Below are 14056 nucleotides of genomic sequence, written 5' to 3' on the forward strand. Positions count from 1 at the left end.
GCCCAAGTGGGTAAGAGCAACAGCCGAACCTCAGTTAAACTTCATTGGTACAGCTTTGCGTTGCTATCCATCACCCCCAAGGGCATTAATGAACCAATCGACCGCATCTCACGGTCAATTGATTCCCATACCCAACCTCATACGCCTTTCGGCGATGCTATACATACAAAAAGTATAATAGGAAAATTTTGGTGTGGGAAACAAAATATTATTTTCTAATATTAATCTAATTTTAGAAAAAAGATATTATACAAAACTATAATAAAATGTAGAAAAAGAAAGCAAATTTAATTATTTTAAAGAATCGATTGAATTAAATTATATCAAATCTTTTTAACATAGATTCACAATTTCTTTTTTTTTAATTTTTTTTGGAATTATTGTTGTTTGTTTTACACGCACAAATTGTTCATTTAAGAAGAATGAAATTCTAACATATTTTCCTTTCTTTGATTTTCGTTCTTCTTCTCTTCTTTTTTTTTTTTTTTTTTTTTTTTTTTTTTTTTAAGATACTCAACGGGATGACAAATGTTCGTTTTTACTTGTTATCAGCTCTTCTGTTAATTCATAGTTTTACGGGCTGTTACTGCAGATGGTGAGTTTTGTTTATATTTATTTAATTTATTTGTTATTTTGATTTACAGTGAAAGAATTTTGCAGTTAACAAAATACATATGTATATCTCTTGTTGATTCATAATAATAATAATAATAATAATAATAATAATAATAATAATAATAATAACAACAACAATAATATATTATTATTATTAATTTTGATTGCTTTACAAAGTCTATAATAATGTAACGGTTATAAGACCCCATGCGATATGACAAGGATGGAGCTCATAATAAAGGTTGAAACCGACGTATTTAGTGGCCCTTGTCATATACACCGAAAGGATGTGCACTTTACATAGTGGAATACTTAGGAATGTAATGCGAACTCGCCTAATCGTGAAAGTAATTCTCGTGACAATTGTTTGATTGAATTAAGAATAAAACAGAAATTTAAATTGTACATATTTGGTCTGATGTATTAAAATAAAGAACTTTTATTATAATACAACTACGCGTTCTGCCGATGATATTATTAAGTCAAACTATTTTTAACTGTTAGAGGTGTGTGAAGTAAAAATAGAAATCTATAAAATTTTATCGTTTTGCATCAAATTTTTAAAACAATTTACTTGCTTATTTCATTATCTAATTATTTTTAGAGATGAATAGTTTTATATAGGCATATCAATATTATAATATTGATATATCAATACATAAATATTGATATTGGTTAGCACATTATTACTATAGTCTATTAACAAAATAAATGATTTAGAAGAATTGCAAAATATTTTTATCTTGACAAATATGAAAAGAATCCTAATAAAAGTTAATAAAGTTTAATTAAAGGAAGACATTTTGACACCTTTCGTTCTGATAATGTAATTCGCACAAGCTTGAATTTAATTTCGAGTATAACTACTTCACAATTAATCATTTCACGCCACCAGGTATCACTCGTATCGGTGAGAGCTGGTATATACAATACTAGAGATGTGCGATTCACTTGAGACTGATGAATCGATATTCGTAACAGATAAACAAACAAAAAATTCTCGAACGGCTGACCACGGAGTTCGACCCGAACAACGGAAGTATTTTCCAGACCACAAATCTAACCTGTCCTGCTCGTTATGGACATTTAAAATAGATATTCAATTACGGCAGTGGTTCTTCTTAACCTGGGCGGTAGCGCTCCCCTAGGGGCGCTGTAGGGGGGAGGCGGTAAGCGTTATAATACTACTAATATAATAAAAGCAAAAAATTCCGTATTTAATCTAGCATCCCTATTAATATTGTATGCTTGACAATAATGTTCAAATTTATTCACTACTTATTTTTTTAGAATTTTTGCGTTGTAAGTTACGTAATTGGGCTACTTCTTGGTCTGAATGAAAATAATTAATTTGGGCTATTTTTAGCAGAATCCACTACTTTTATCCGCTTCATCTGATACTTTTCCTAACGCCTAAATGACAAACCTGGTTTGCAGTTTACATCTAGTTCGTGGTATTGTGTGGTGAACTTCGTTGATATTGTGTAGCACTGTAGTCCATTAAAATGAGGGAAAAAAAGAAAGTGTCGTCAATATTCAAGTGAATGTTTAAAACATGGAATTATTCCGTCTGTAAATAATGAGCAGTTACCAATGTGCTCAATATGTGAAAATGTCCCTTCTCTTGTTGGTTACAAAGTAATCAACTTTCAAAATTAATTGCCAAATGTTGAAAACCACATACTATTAGCGAAACTCATCTTACCGGCTATAAATGAAGTTTTAGATGCGATGATTGCCCCAGGTCAAAGTAATATGACGTCGTCAGTTCCTCTCAGCGATAGTTCAGTATCAACAAGAATTGATGAAACTGCAAAGGACATTGAAAAAACTTTGTGATGATTTAAAAATCATAGAATTTTCCTTGCAATTTGATGAGACAACTTTACGTGACAAAAAAGCATTGGTAATGACCTAAGTGCGTTATATAGGTACTAATGAAGAAATTATTGAAGTTTCTATTTGCTGATCAACTGAAAATTGACACAAAAGGTTCTGTAATTTTAAGGTTGTTAAAGACTTTTTTTAACGCAAAAAACATTCCTCTCACAAATATTATTGCGTGTGTAACTGATGGAGCAACAGCTATGATCGGTCGTCACCTTGGATTTATAGCACATTTAAAATAATCAGTTTTAAATATCATTACAATTCACCACATTCTTCAAAGACAGCGGTTAGCTGCAAAACATCTTAGCGGGAGACTACATAAGACTTTGGATGATGTTATTAAAGCAGTGAAGAAAATAAAAGCTCAGTCATTGAATACCAGTATTTTTCGGGAATTTTACCATGAAGAATTTGAGCGTCTTTTGCTTCTCACTGAAGTTAGATGGTTCTCAAATGGAAACAGTCTGCGACGCTTTAATCATCTCTAAGATACTCTTTTGGAATTTCATAATTCACGTGATGAGAACAGTGCAATGTTCTTAAAAAGGAAAATGTTGACATCGCATATCTTTCCGATATTTTCACCAAATTCAATGAGGTTAAAATCAAATTACAGGTAAGCAGCATGAGTCTTATTAAAGCAAAGAGAATTATAAATGAATTGTTCAGCAAATTAACATTCTACAAGCAGGGCGTTGCAAGACGAGATTTTCTGCAGTTCCCAAGTCTACAAATAATAGATGATTTAATATTAGATACAGATTTGAATTGTTATTGTTCCCATCTTCCGACACTGAAAGAAGACTTGATGATCAGATTCAAAGACTTCGATCAGTGTAAAATATCCGATTGAATCATAAATCCATTTCTTTCTGGTACCACTTCTGTGCATCCAAATTTGTGCAAACAATTTATTGACTAAAAAAATTATTTTAAAGCTCAAGTACAATTTCAACAGCGTGGGTACGAAAGATTCTGGGCAAACATGCAGTTCAGGCGTCCTCAGCCTTGGCAAGAAATAAAATTACTGCTTTTCAGTTGCTTTTCATTGGTTTTCCTTCTTCATACTTGGTCGAGAAAGGATTCAGCGTGGATTTGCAGTTTGTTAGCTAAGCAGCGAAATAGATTGAAAATAAATGAAAGAGGAGGCTTGAGACTTCGTTTGTCGAACATTGATCCTGATATTGCACAATTAGCAGGATCTCATCAGGCTCAGGGTAGCCATTAATGGTTGCCTTATTAAATACAGTAAGTTTACGTTTTTTGAGGGTAAAAATTAATTTATATCAAAGTCATTAATTTTAAATTAACTATAAGTTCAAATATGTTTATAGTAATTCAGGTTTGCCTAATAATATATTTTAATTATCTTATTGAGTCATTAACCTGGTGTAAAATTAGGCAGGGAGCGCCAGGCTCTACAAATGGTTGATAGAGGGCGACAGGCAAAAAAAAAAAAAATACCACTGAGTTAAGGTATCCATTCTTACGCATAATCATATGCCTATGGTTTGCATCTAAGAGACGTCATCGCACGGCTGAAGACTGCAAAGAATTGTCCTTTTGGCAGATATTAAGAATATTGTTTCCAGCTATGCCGTGGGATGGTCGAAGGAGGGTTCGGAGAAAACCTAGCGAGAGGAATGACTCAGATATCATAATCCAGCAGAAGCAAGTAGAAGGAGACAGGGGTTATGATATGAGGAATGTTTTCTTATAAATTTCTTGGAACCTGACACTCGTAGGCCAAACCATGAAGTCAACAAAGTGTTGCTGATCAGGTACACATCGTCTTAGTAACTATCTTCCAGGATGACACAGGATATTCCGCCAGGCTGACCTGCAGTTCAACGTGGTTTCCTGAAGAGATAGCAAAGGCTTCCAGGTGTTATCATGGTGGCCGAAGTCGGTCGCTCTGAATTTCACAGAACATCTCTAAGCTTATATCGAGAGATCCCACATTGGAATCCTGTATCGCCAATACTTGCAGATCTACAAGAAGCAATCCTAACGATCTCGTAAGGCATATCTCCTGCAACATTCAACGAGCTTATAGAGTTCCCACCAAGCACATTGATGCAATTGGAGCTAGACGGGAGGGAGGAGGGGTATACGGACGATTAGGATAGTGGCCATAATATTTCGACTGAATGTGGATGAGACCTCTAAGTTCTTCCGCAGAGAACGTGAATACCAACTATAGTTAGTTATATCCAAACAAGACAGTATGAATGCCGGGAAGGGGGAGGGTAGCAATAGAGTAACATTAAACAAGTGAACAGCCCAAATTCGTTATACGTACGAAATTAAATTTCCCGGTTTCTCAAAGGAATGTACATCATAGAGAATATATCACCTCAATATGCATTGCTCAAGGGCTATTTAGAAATTACCGAACAGTATTGGAAAACACAGGGATTTATAGGTAAATGACTACATATTTGCATTCTGACTAGGGTTGCCAAAACTACAAATTTATGACTTTGTTTATCGGCAAATTCTAGCAGAATAGCCATTTGATATGGCTATTAGGGATGGCATTGCTTGGAGATTTGAGAGGCAGAACCAAGAACTGACCATTTTGGGAATAACGAAGTTAAAATGGCAAAATCATAAAATAAATAACAATTTTTTGTGATAATAATGGTTGTTTGCTGTCTAGAAAGAAATCGTTTTTATCATTCATTCTTATTTTTTTCCTGGAAACTTTTTCCTTCCTCCCTCTAAACAGCGACCATAATAGAATTGTTGCCTCATCTTTGGTTCTTATGACCTTGAATGCCGTGAGCATTTCCCTCGTTTGGAGACCCTTCATTTTTCTCTTTGGCCGTTTCCCCGTTCGATAGATTCTTCCATGTCATTATAACGTCATCTCGCCATTGCCTTATTGGATTCATGTTTCGCCTCTGACAATCAACTCAAAGGAAACAAACTTCGATTACATTCGTAAGTAGCACTTCTGCTTCGAAGTTTCAATCTTGCATCCAGTTAATGTTAATATTTTTCTCTATTTCATTTCTTTTTTTATTTCTATTGGTTGAAATTACTACCAGCTAAGCGTATGAAGCCAGTGCATTAAGTCCCGAATGGCCTACCTGTTTTACAAGACGACAAACTTCAGAATTATTTAGGTAAAAACTCTAACACACCAAGGGTTATAATCAACACAAAATGAGCTATTTAGTGTCCTTTGGTTTCTTACATTGCTCTCAACAAATTTATCCAAGACGACTCTTGCACTGAACTAGATCGCTGGATATCTTAGCACATCGCAGATTACTTGAAATCCGAGTAATATATATGCCGACAGTTATCAAAGAAGAAGCCATGCGATTTCATTTAGGCGATGTGAATTGAATAAGAATAGGAGATATTAAAGATCTACTCTAATTAAACGAATATTTGTAGAAACTTTGAAAGTTTCGAAAATTTGACCAGAGGGCTTATGAGAATATAATCCTTGCCTCGGAATTGCCTTAACTTACACTCATTAAAAGATATGAACTCCGCCAGACGTCTGTTCTTTCATTAGTGCTTTTTGAAAAAGGTTTAACTGGACTGATAGTCAGAAACAAAGGGTAAAAATCCTTACTTAATATCAAAGCAATCCTGTCAAAGAAACATTCAATTTTTACATATACATCAATCTTTAAAAGCTGACGTTTTTCCATATTTTCAAAGATCCTATATGTAATTAGATATGAAATTACATTGTATTTTTAATAGTCCCTTTTTCTTTAATTTATTTTGGTGAAATAATCAGAAGAGCTTTTTTTTTAGAGCTTTTTTTTTTGATAATTAGTGTAATGCACCTACCAGTAGTTAACTTATTAAAAATACAACATTTTGACATTGCTTTGGTATGGTAATGGATGGCAATGCTGTAGCCAATGAAGGTTTTCTGAGGCTCAGCTATTGCTGTTACTTTCTTGCCATGATCAGAGATTTAATAGCTCAATAACACCTTATCCCTACACTGTCCTCTACAGACAATGGGGAATATGAAAAACAATCTTGCTTCGCCCCTTTAAGCCAGTCCTTATAAGGACTATAAGGTATTGAATTATCGACCTTGAGATGCGATAATTAATACCCTTGGAGGGTAATGGATGGCAATGCTGTAGCCAATGAAGTTCTAACTGAGGCTCGACTATTGCTGTTACCCTTCTGCCATGATCAGGGCTTTAATTCGCAATAACACCTTATGCCTACACTGTCCTCTCTCAGAGCTTAGCTCAATAACACCTTATCCCTAAATTAAATAAATTAAGTAAATTAAATAAGTAAACATGCTTGTTTCTAAGTAGGTATCGTTGTAAACTTTAGAAAATATTGAATACATTGATTTAAGAAGAATGAAAATTTTAATTGGCTCAAGGAGAATCATATAATGTAAAGTAAAAAAGGGTATTAGATAAATATGTATGAAGGAAAGTTGCCAGAGATAAAGTATAAATTACTAGAGTTATGGGTTTGTGTTGATATAAAATCCGACGTAGGGAAAATTTGTAAAAGAAACACTAGAATGTAATCTGTGTGGAAAATAGTCCAAGATTCAAAGACATGTGACGATTGCCCCCCAGCGGTCACGTGCTTCGCGCGTGGAGTGAACAAGCAGGGAGGGAGAATGAACGTCGTGAGGTCATGTGACAAGAAATCGAGATGCCGGATGAACAGCGAAGTTTTTTTTTGCGAATAGGGTAAACGTATAAAAGGGTTAGGAAGCCCTTCCCGTCGCAAGAGTGGTTTTTTTCGTCGTGTGGAGTTCTCACGTGTTCATCGGGTAGTGAGGGTTTAGCCTGGTGCTGGTTCCGGGATGGCCAAATGATACCTCTAGACTGGGACGATGTTACAGCGATTAGCCCTGTCCTAGATTCCCAGAAAGTAGCGGCAGACCATGCCGTTGAAAGCTCAGCAGAGGCACGCATCCCGAAGTCAAAAGCCGGTAATTACTATAAATTCTTGACCCGAGGTAGATCGAAGGAAACAAAGAAATGTCCTTATGAAATAGAAGATAGACTATAGCAGGTGCAGACGGATAGAGGTACTATCGAGTGGAGATAAGTGAAGATTTGTTATTTATTTGAATGCAATCTGTATGTGTATTGATATGTACAGCTTTGTTAGTGAAGAACTCAGATATAATTGTAGGTCAGGACTATAGCACGTGTTTTATAGAAAGTCATGAGTGAAAGGTTAATAACTGAATCTGAATCTTTGTATGCTGAAGAATGATTAATGTTACCAGTTGTTAGTATAGAACGTAAATAATGGAATTTAGTAGTAATCTAGATGATACAGAATTATTAACTCTGTGTGGATTAGTTGAAGAAAATTTCGGTCAGAGATCACATCTGATGAAGTCAAGCTAATTAATTGATTTAGATTAGATTGTGTCTTATTTAGAGTGATGATTGTACTTGTATGTTAAACTGTAAATTTAGAAACAAATAAACCTTGCTTGATTTTAACTAAATATATGAGTCTGTGTATAGAATTCGATGCACCGCTTGTGAAACTTATTACGGATCTGAGCGGGAATTTAAGTGAATAAGGTAAAGGCCACGATTGCAACCCTAGGTCACATGAATATATCTTCTGACTTACTTCTTGATTGAGTTATTATCTTTAATCTAATAATTCTAAGTGGCACAGTCTAAAAATATAAATTTTCTTAGGATTTTAAGAGAGGTAAGGCTTGAGGACTCTTATCACATTGAATTTGGCCTCTACCCTGAGGCTATTTCTTTGTGTGATAGAGATATCGCGTAGAAGAGATATCACTTTTAACGGCTTGATATAGAGAATAAAGATTTAATATGGAAAGTGGACAGAACACTACCTTATAAGGTAGCTCAGGAATATTTAGTAAACTGACGCTGAGCAGTGCAGACGTGTTTTGTTTTTTGTTCTCCGCGTGACTAGGCTATTTTCCCATCGTAACTGGATTAGTTCGGCTTACGCCGATTACCAGTGTGATTGCCCGTGTTCCCGGGCAATAATATAGTTGGTAAATCTATAACTCAATCCTGCAATTCTACAGTATCCAGTTTGGCCACTTCCATTGGAAAAGACAATAAAGTAAAGAATTCTACAATGAAATCTCCAGAACGTCGCCAAATACTTCTGAGGATATCGGAATGGACGTCTTGAATTCACTAAACCTCCCCAAAGAACTTGACTGGACAAAAGTCTGTATATTGAAATGTGATCCTGTCAGTTCCCCATACACAGAGGAGGATGTAACAGAAGGTTTAAAATAAAAAATAAGAAGTTTTGATTTATTATGGCACCTAGGTGCGTTAAAATATAATTATGTGTTTTCTAATAACTTTTAAACAGCTATCTGTGAAAGACAATTTTGTTAAATTAAAAGAAATTATTGTTCGTAATTTAAAATGTGAAATAATACCCATTAATAAATGACATAAAATTGACATTGTTATACACTGGTTACCCCCCAAATACCAAACAGATTGGTAGCTATGCACACTTTGAAAATTTGGGAAAATTGAAATTTTAGAAAATATCGTCAGTTGTAAAGATAAAGTGTGGACCCATGTTCTCTATAATAAGAAAAAATTAACTATAACTCTGAACGAAGATACTAAAGTAGATAGAAGAAATACCGTACATAATTAAGGTTAAAAAAATGACCAGAATAGTCATAATTCCAGGACAACCTCCAGCATGTTTCAGATGCAGGTAAATTGTACATTTGCGAAAGCAGTGTACGGTACCTTAGTGTGATAAATGCAAAAGAATCAGACATGATACGGAAGACTGTAAAGGGCAAACTTATGCATCAATGTTGGTTAAACGACCATCATTAAACCAACCTGACCAAGAAGAAGTGCTAGAGTCAGTAGATGATGTACAAGAAAATAATAGTATACATCATCTAGAAGAGAAAAACCAAATAAGCACCAACGAGGAGGAATCGGAGCGGGGTGTTTCTCAAAATATATTAATTGTGCCATCAAAACCAAAGGATCCCCAAGGAGAAAAAACAACGGAAGAAAGAAAAAGGGACAGTACTGGTTTAGAAACAGATAAAGATCAGGTATTCTATGAGAAAAGAGGAAGAAGAGAATATGACATCTGACGAAAGGGGAAAACATTAAGCAAACAGCAGTGCTTCTACTCCAGCGAGGCGTAAAAAAATCAAGTTCGAACCTAATGTAAAAGCAAAAAGAGAAACAGGAAAAACAGAAAGAGATAAGGATTGCTAATATATAAAAAATGAAGAAAAGAACAATTAAGATAATTACAATGAATTGTAATGGATTGAATAACCAGGTTTCCTAAAAATTGATAACAAACTCAATATACCAGAACCAAGTAGATATAGTAATGCTACAAGATATTAGATTTAAAAAAGAATTCAGAAGGGTGGAGGGAGGAATCAATCTACCGTGAGATGCGGTGATTGATTCATTCAATCCAATACCCTTGGAGGGTAATGGATGGCAATGCTGTAGCCAATGAAGTTCTAACTGAGGCTCGGCTATTGCTGTTACCCTCCTGCCATGATCAGAGCTTTAATAGCTCAATAACACCTTATCCCTACACTGTCCTCTACAGATAACGGGGAAGATGAAAAGCATTCTTGCTTCGCCCCTTTAAGCCAGTCCTTATAAGGACTAAGGAATTCAGAAGCACAACAAAAACTACACAGAAATCTGTAGTGCCACTATTTTCTTGGTGAACAAGCCCAAAGTAATGACAATGCAGGTTTAATGACTTTGATAAGTAAGAAAAGTAGCATACAATTATTATAACACTCTACTTTAACCACGAGTGCAAGAGGTTGAAACAGTCTGGGAAGATCCAATAGTGTACGGTCTGGCTGAACACACACAAAAAAAAACACTTTGGGAGACCCTAGAAAATAAGCTGGCAAAACGTTTGCATAGAGATAAAAAATACTATAACAAAAAATAATTTTTCATACATTATACAGCGATGTCAACTCAAAGACATATTCCGCGAATTACATCCAACATGTAAAGCTTATACTCATTATTCCCCCCACCAATGCCTCACAGCTAGACAGAATTTACATAAGCCGATATATGGGATTAACCATTAAGGTGGTTTGTCATTTGCCATTGAATTTTAGTGACCACTGCATGGTCAAGTGCAAACCTTCCCAGGAGGCTAACCACCGAAATACATACACCACCAGAATCTGCCCATTCAGGAAGCTAAACAACAGTATAATCAACAGAGACACATTTACAACAGAAATACAAAGAATATTAGACAACATAACAGAAATAGAAAATCCAGTGTATGCCTAGAACCAATTCAAAATACATTTTAAAAAGGTGCTATACAAATAGGAAAACATAAGAAATACACAACAAACCAAGAAAAAGAAGCATAATCAAAAACCTAACACAACAATACAACACAGACAGAACCCTCCCAGAAAATTAAACATATATCAACGCTCTTAAAGCAAAATTGAAACAAATAGAAATAAAAGAGACTGAATGGGCTTGAATACATACAAAAATCAGAACAATGGAACATGGTGAAAGGAAGTCCAAAGCAGCTTGGCTCCTTGAAAAGCAGAGAAAACAAAAAAAGAACACCATTCATAAAATAAAACATGAGGAGACAGAGGTCAAGGGAGATGTAAACCTCCTCCGATTCTTCCGCTCACAATACACAAATTCCTTCTTTCAAAAAGAAAATGACAAATTAGAAACACAAAACTTACTAGGAAGCTCAACGAGCTTAACAAAGACAGAAACTGAATCTATAGATTCACCCATTACAAAAACTGAATGCAAAAATACTATAAAGTCCCTGCCACTACAAAAATCTGCAGGACCCGACGGTCTCATTTCAGAATTTTATAAAGCTTACTACCCCCATGTTTTAAACACTATTTGTGAAAATGCTGAACGAAATACAGAATTCAGAAAGCATCCCAGAATATTTCAACCTCGGTTGCATACCACTGATACCAAAAGATAAAGACGCACAAACAACGCAAACTCACAGTGGAGAGGCATTACACTCCTCAACACAAACTACAAAATCTAATCCCAAATCATATCGCAACGAATTCAAATACACACATACATAAAATAATATCAGAATCCCAAACCTGCGGCGTTAAAAACAGAAAAATAGAAGATAATATTCTGAGAGTTAGATGCATATATGAACACTACCAGGCAACACAACAACCATGACTGTTGGTAAGTCTAAACATAGATAAAGCTTTCGATTCAGTTAGTCACCACTACCTGAAAGAAGTCATTAAAGCTCCAGGTTTTGGGAAGAAATTTCAAAATTTAATGTCAACCTATACAACACTGCACAGTCACGACTCATAATCAACAAGAAACTGTCTGCACCTGTTAAAATTGACTGCTCGGTCAGACAGGGAGCCAGCTTATCTATGATCCTATTTGCTCTTGCCAGTAGAAGGGTAGCCACTAATAACCAGATCAAGATCAAGATAAGATAAGGAATCGTGACGTGATTGGGTGTTCATCTGATGACGTCATTGTGTGTGTGACATCATGGGTTTGGAATGTTTGGAATTTCCCTGTGGGTATATGTGTCAATGGCTTCAGTTCTTGTGTTTTGGTTCGCGTATGGAATTATGGATGATGGTAGAGATAAGGAATGGTGTCGTGATTGGTGGGACACTTTTAACCAGATCAAGATCAAGATAAGATAAGGATTCGTGACGTGGATGTGTTATTATAGAGTTTGGAATGTTTGGAATTTTGCTGCCCCCCCCCCCTTCTGTTTTCTTAAGATTATTGGCAAATGACAACCTCTTTTCGAATTTACGTTATCTTGTTTACTAATGTTTGGGTAATGATGTTTTTTTTAGTTTACATGAAGAGAAAAAACCAAATGGTATTTTAAAAAATAAATTAAAAATAAATGGAGACTTAAAAGCTTACAATAACTTTTTTGTATGTAGTCTAGAAATTCTAATGATAATTTAAATTTACTTACAGTCTTTCCTTTCTTCTTAATGCAAGTAGATATTCCAAAATAGTTGAATTTTTATCCACACCACAACACACAAAAACACAATCTTGAAAGAATGAAATTTCTATTACAGAAATTTCGTTCTTTTAATTTCGCTCAAGTAATACACAGCATAGTTTATTACTTGACTAAATGAGGGTTCCCGTGTAGATTTTCTTGATTTTGCGGGAAGAAATCCTGATTTTTGGTTGAAAGAACCAGAAATCGACTAACTCGAGGGCTGATTGAAGAAAGGATTATAAAAAAGTTCCTTTAGTCGTCAACCAGATTCAAACTGTGAACGGTTTCTAGGGAGGCAAAATAATATTAATGCAAATTACACCACATGGCTACAAAAGCCTATAAACACACGTCTTTTAATAATAAAAATACAATTCAGTATAAACAAATTATAAAAAAATCCCTCAATAATTCATTATTGTTTAAAGGGAGTAGACAAGGAGATTTTGGTCTAAAATAATTGGTCCAGAGTTTAAGTCATCCAGAGGCATCTAAAGGAGGAGAGTAGTTACCATACTGACCATGGAAATAATGTTAGTTTTGTCATCGATTTTTTAGCTGTGGGGTTAAAATCATTGGTCTTGCAAAAGATCGACCCGGTTAGGGAATGACTGAAAAAAGACCTATAAAAGAGATCTGTCCCTGCAGTCAGCAACTCGGGTGGAACTTGGAACAGTCTTTCTTCCAGCAGCCTAGCACTATGGATAGAAACCCGATATACGCAAGGCTGTTCAGACATTACATAAAAAAGGAATAAAAATAAATAAATATAACAAAAAAGACTTATTTAATAGAAATTTAAAAAAAAATAATGATGAAATTTACTGTCTACCACAAGATTATTTCCTTTCATGTTGTAATAGTATTCTATATGGGCTGATAAATCTCGTAGTATGTGGATTAGTCTGGTAATCTTGGTGACCATCCATTATGAGGTTCGCCTACCCTAATTTATTTCCTCCCTTTTTTTCTTCCTATGTATTTTCTTCCTCTTCTTCCAACACTGAGTCAGTCGGCTGTGGCTGTTTAGGAATTATATCACTGGCAAGTTCTATGGTTTCTCCAACCCTATAACTAAGGGACTGAAACCCTGAACCCACGTTGTGCTTATATGTCCATGTGGATGTCAGAATGAATTTTGGTAAATTGTACACTACTTGCTGTTTCCATTGCATATCGAATCAAGTTTTCTGGTAAACATTCTTGTTGAAAATCAAAATTTATTAATTCCTCATTTTGAATTATTTATAATTTTTGAACCAACTGTATTTCAAAATTCTAAATTTTGCACTAACTGTTTTGAAATGATACAATGAGAATGGCATACAAAATATTCTTACTCGATAGATCAAAATAATCAAGATAATCTTAATCTTAATTAAAAAATTCAATAATTTATTATTTAATTAAAGGATATTAACGCGTGACTAAAGCTTAGCGATTGTGTGAATTCATTTTTTTAACAATTTGAAATATTATTTACTGACTTTATTTGTCAAAATTTAAGTCTAGAGAACCTCTTTGA

The 14056-nt window shown here is 34.7% G+C and overlaps 1 protein-coding gene across 4 annotated transcripts in view; it reads left to right on the forward strand.

Annotated features, from left to right (window-relative positions):
- The window catches only part of LOC150103549 (uncharacterized), a 98510-nt gene that overhangs the window by 14080 nt on the left and 70374 nt on the right, over window positions 1-14056 (forward strand). For 2 of the 4 annotated variants that reach the window (XM_090397592.1, XM_090397591.1), the window contains one exon: window positions 510-595. The gene's annotated coding sequence lies outside the window, so the exon portion shown is untranslated. Of the gene's footprint in view, window positions 1-509; window positions 596-14056 lie in introns of those variants that run through there. The other 2 variants (XM_090397590.1, XM_090397587.1) reach the window with 1 other exon arrangement.

The sequence above is a fragment of the Typopeltis vanoorti genome, chromosome 9, assembly GCF_054136105.1.
Source record: "Typopeltis vanoorti isolate ZY-2024b chromosome 9, IOZ_Tvanoo_1.0, whole genome shotgun sequence".
NCBI classification, from domain to species: domain Eukaryota; kingdom Metazoa; phylum Arthropoda; class Arachnida; order Uropygi; family Thelyphonidae; genus Typopeltis; species Typopeltis vanoorti.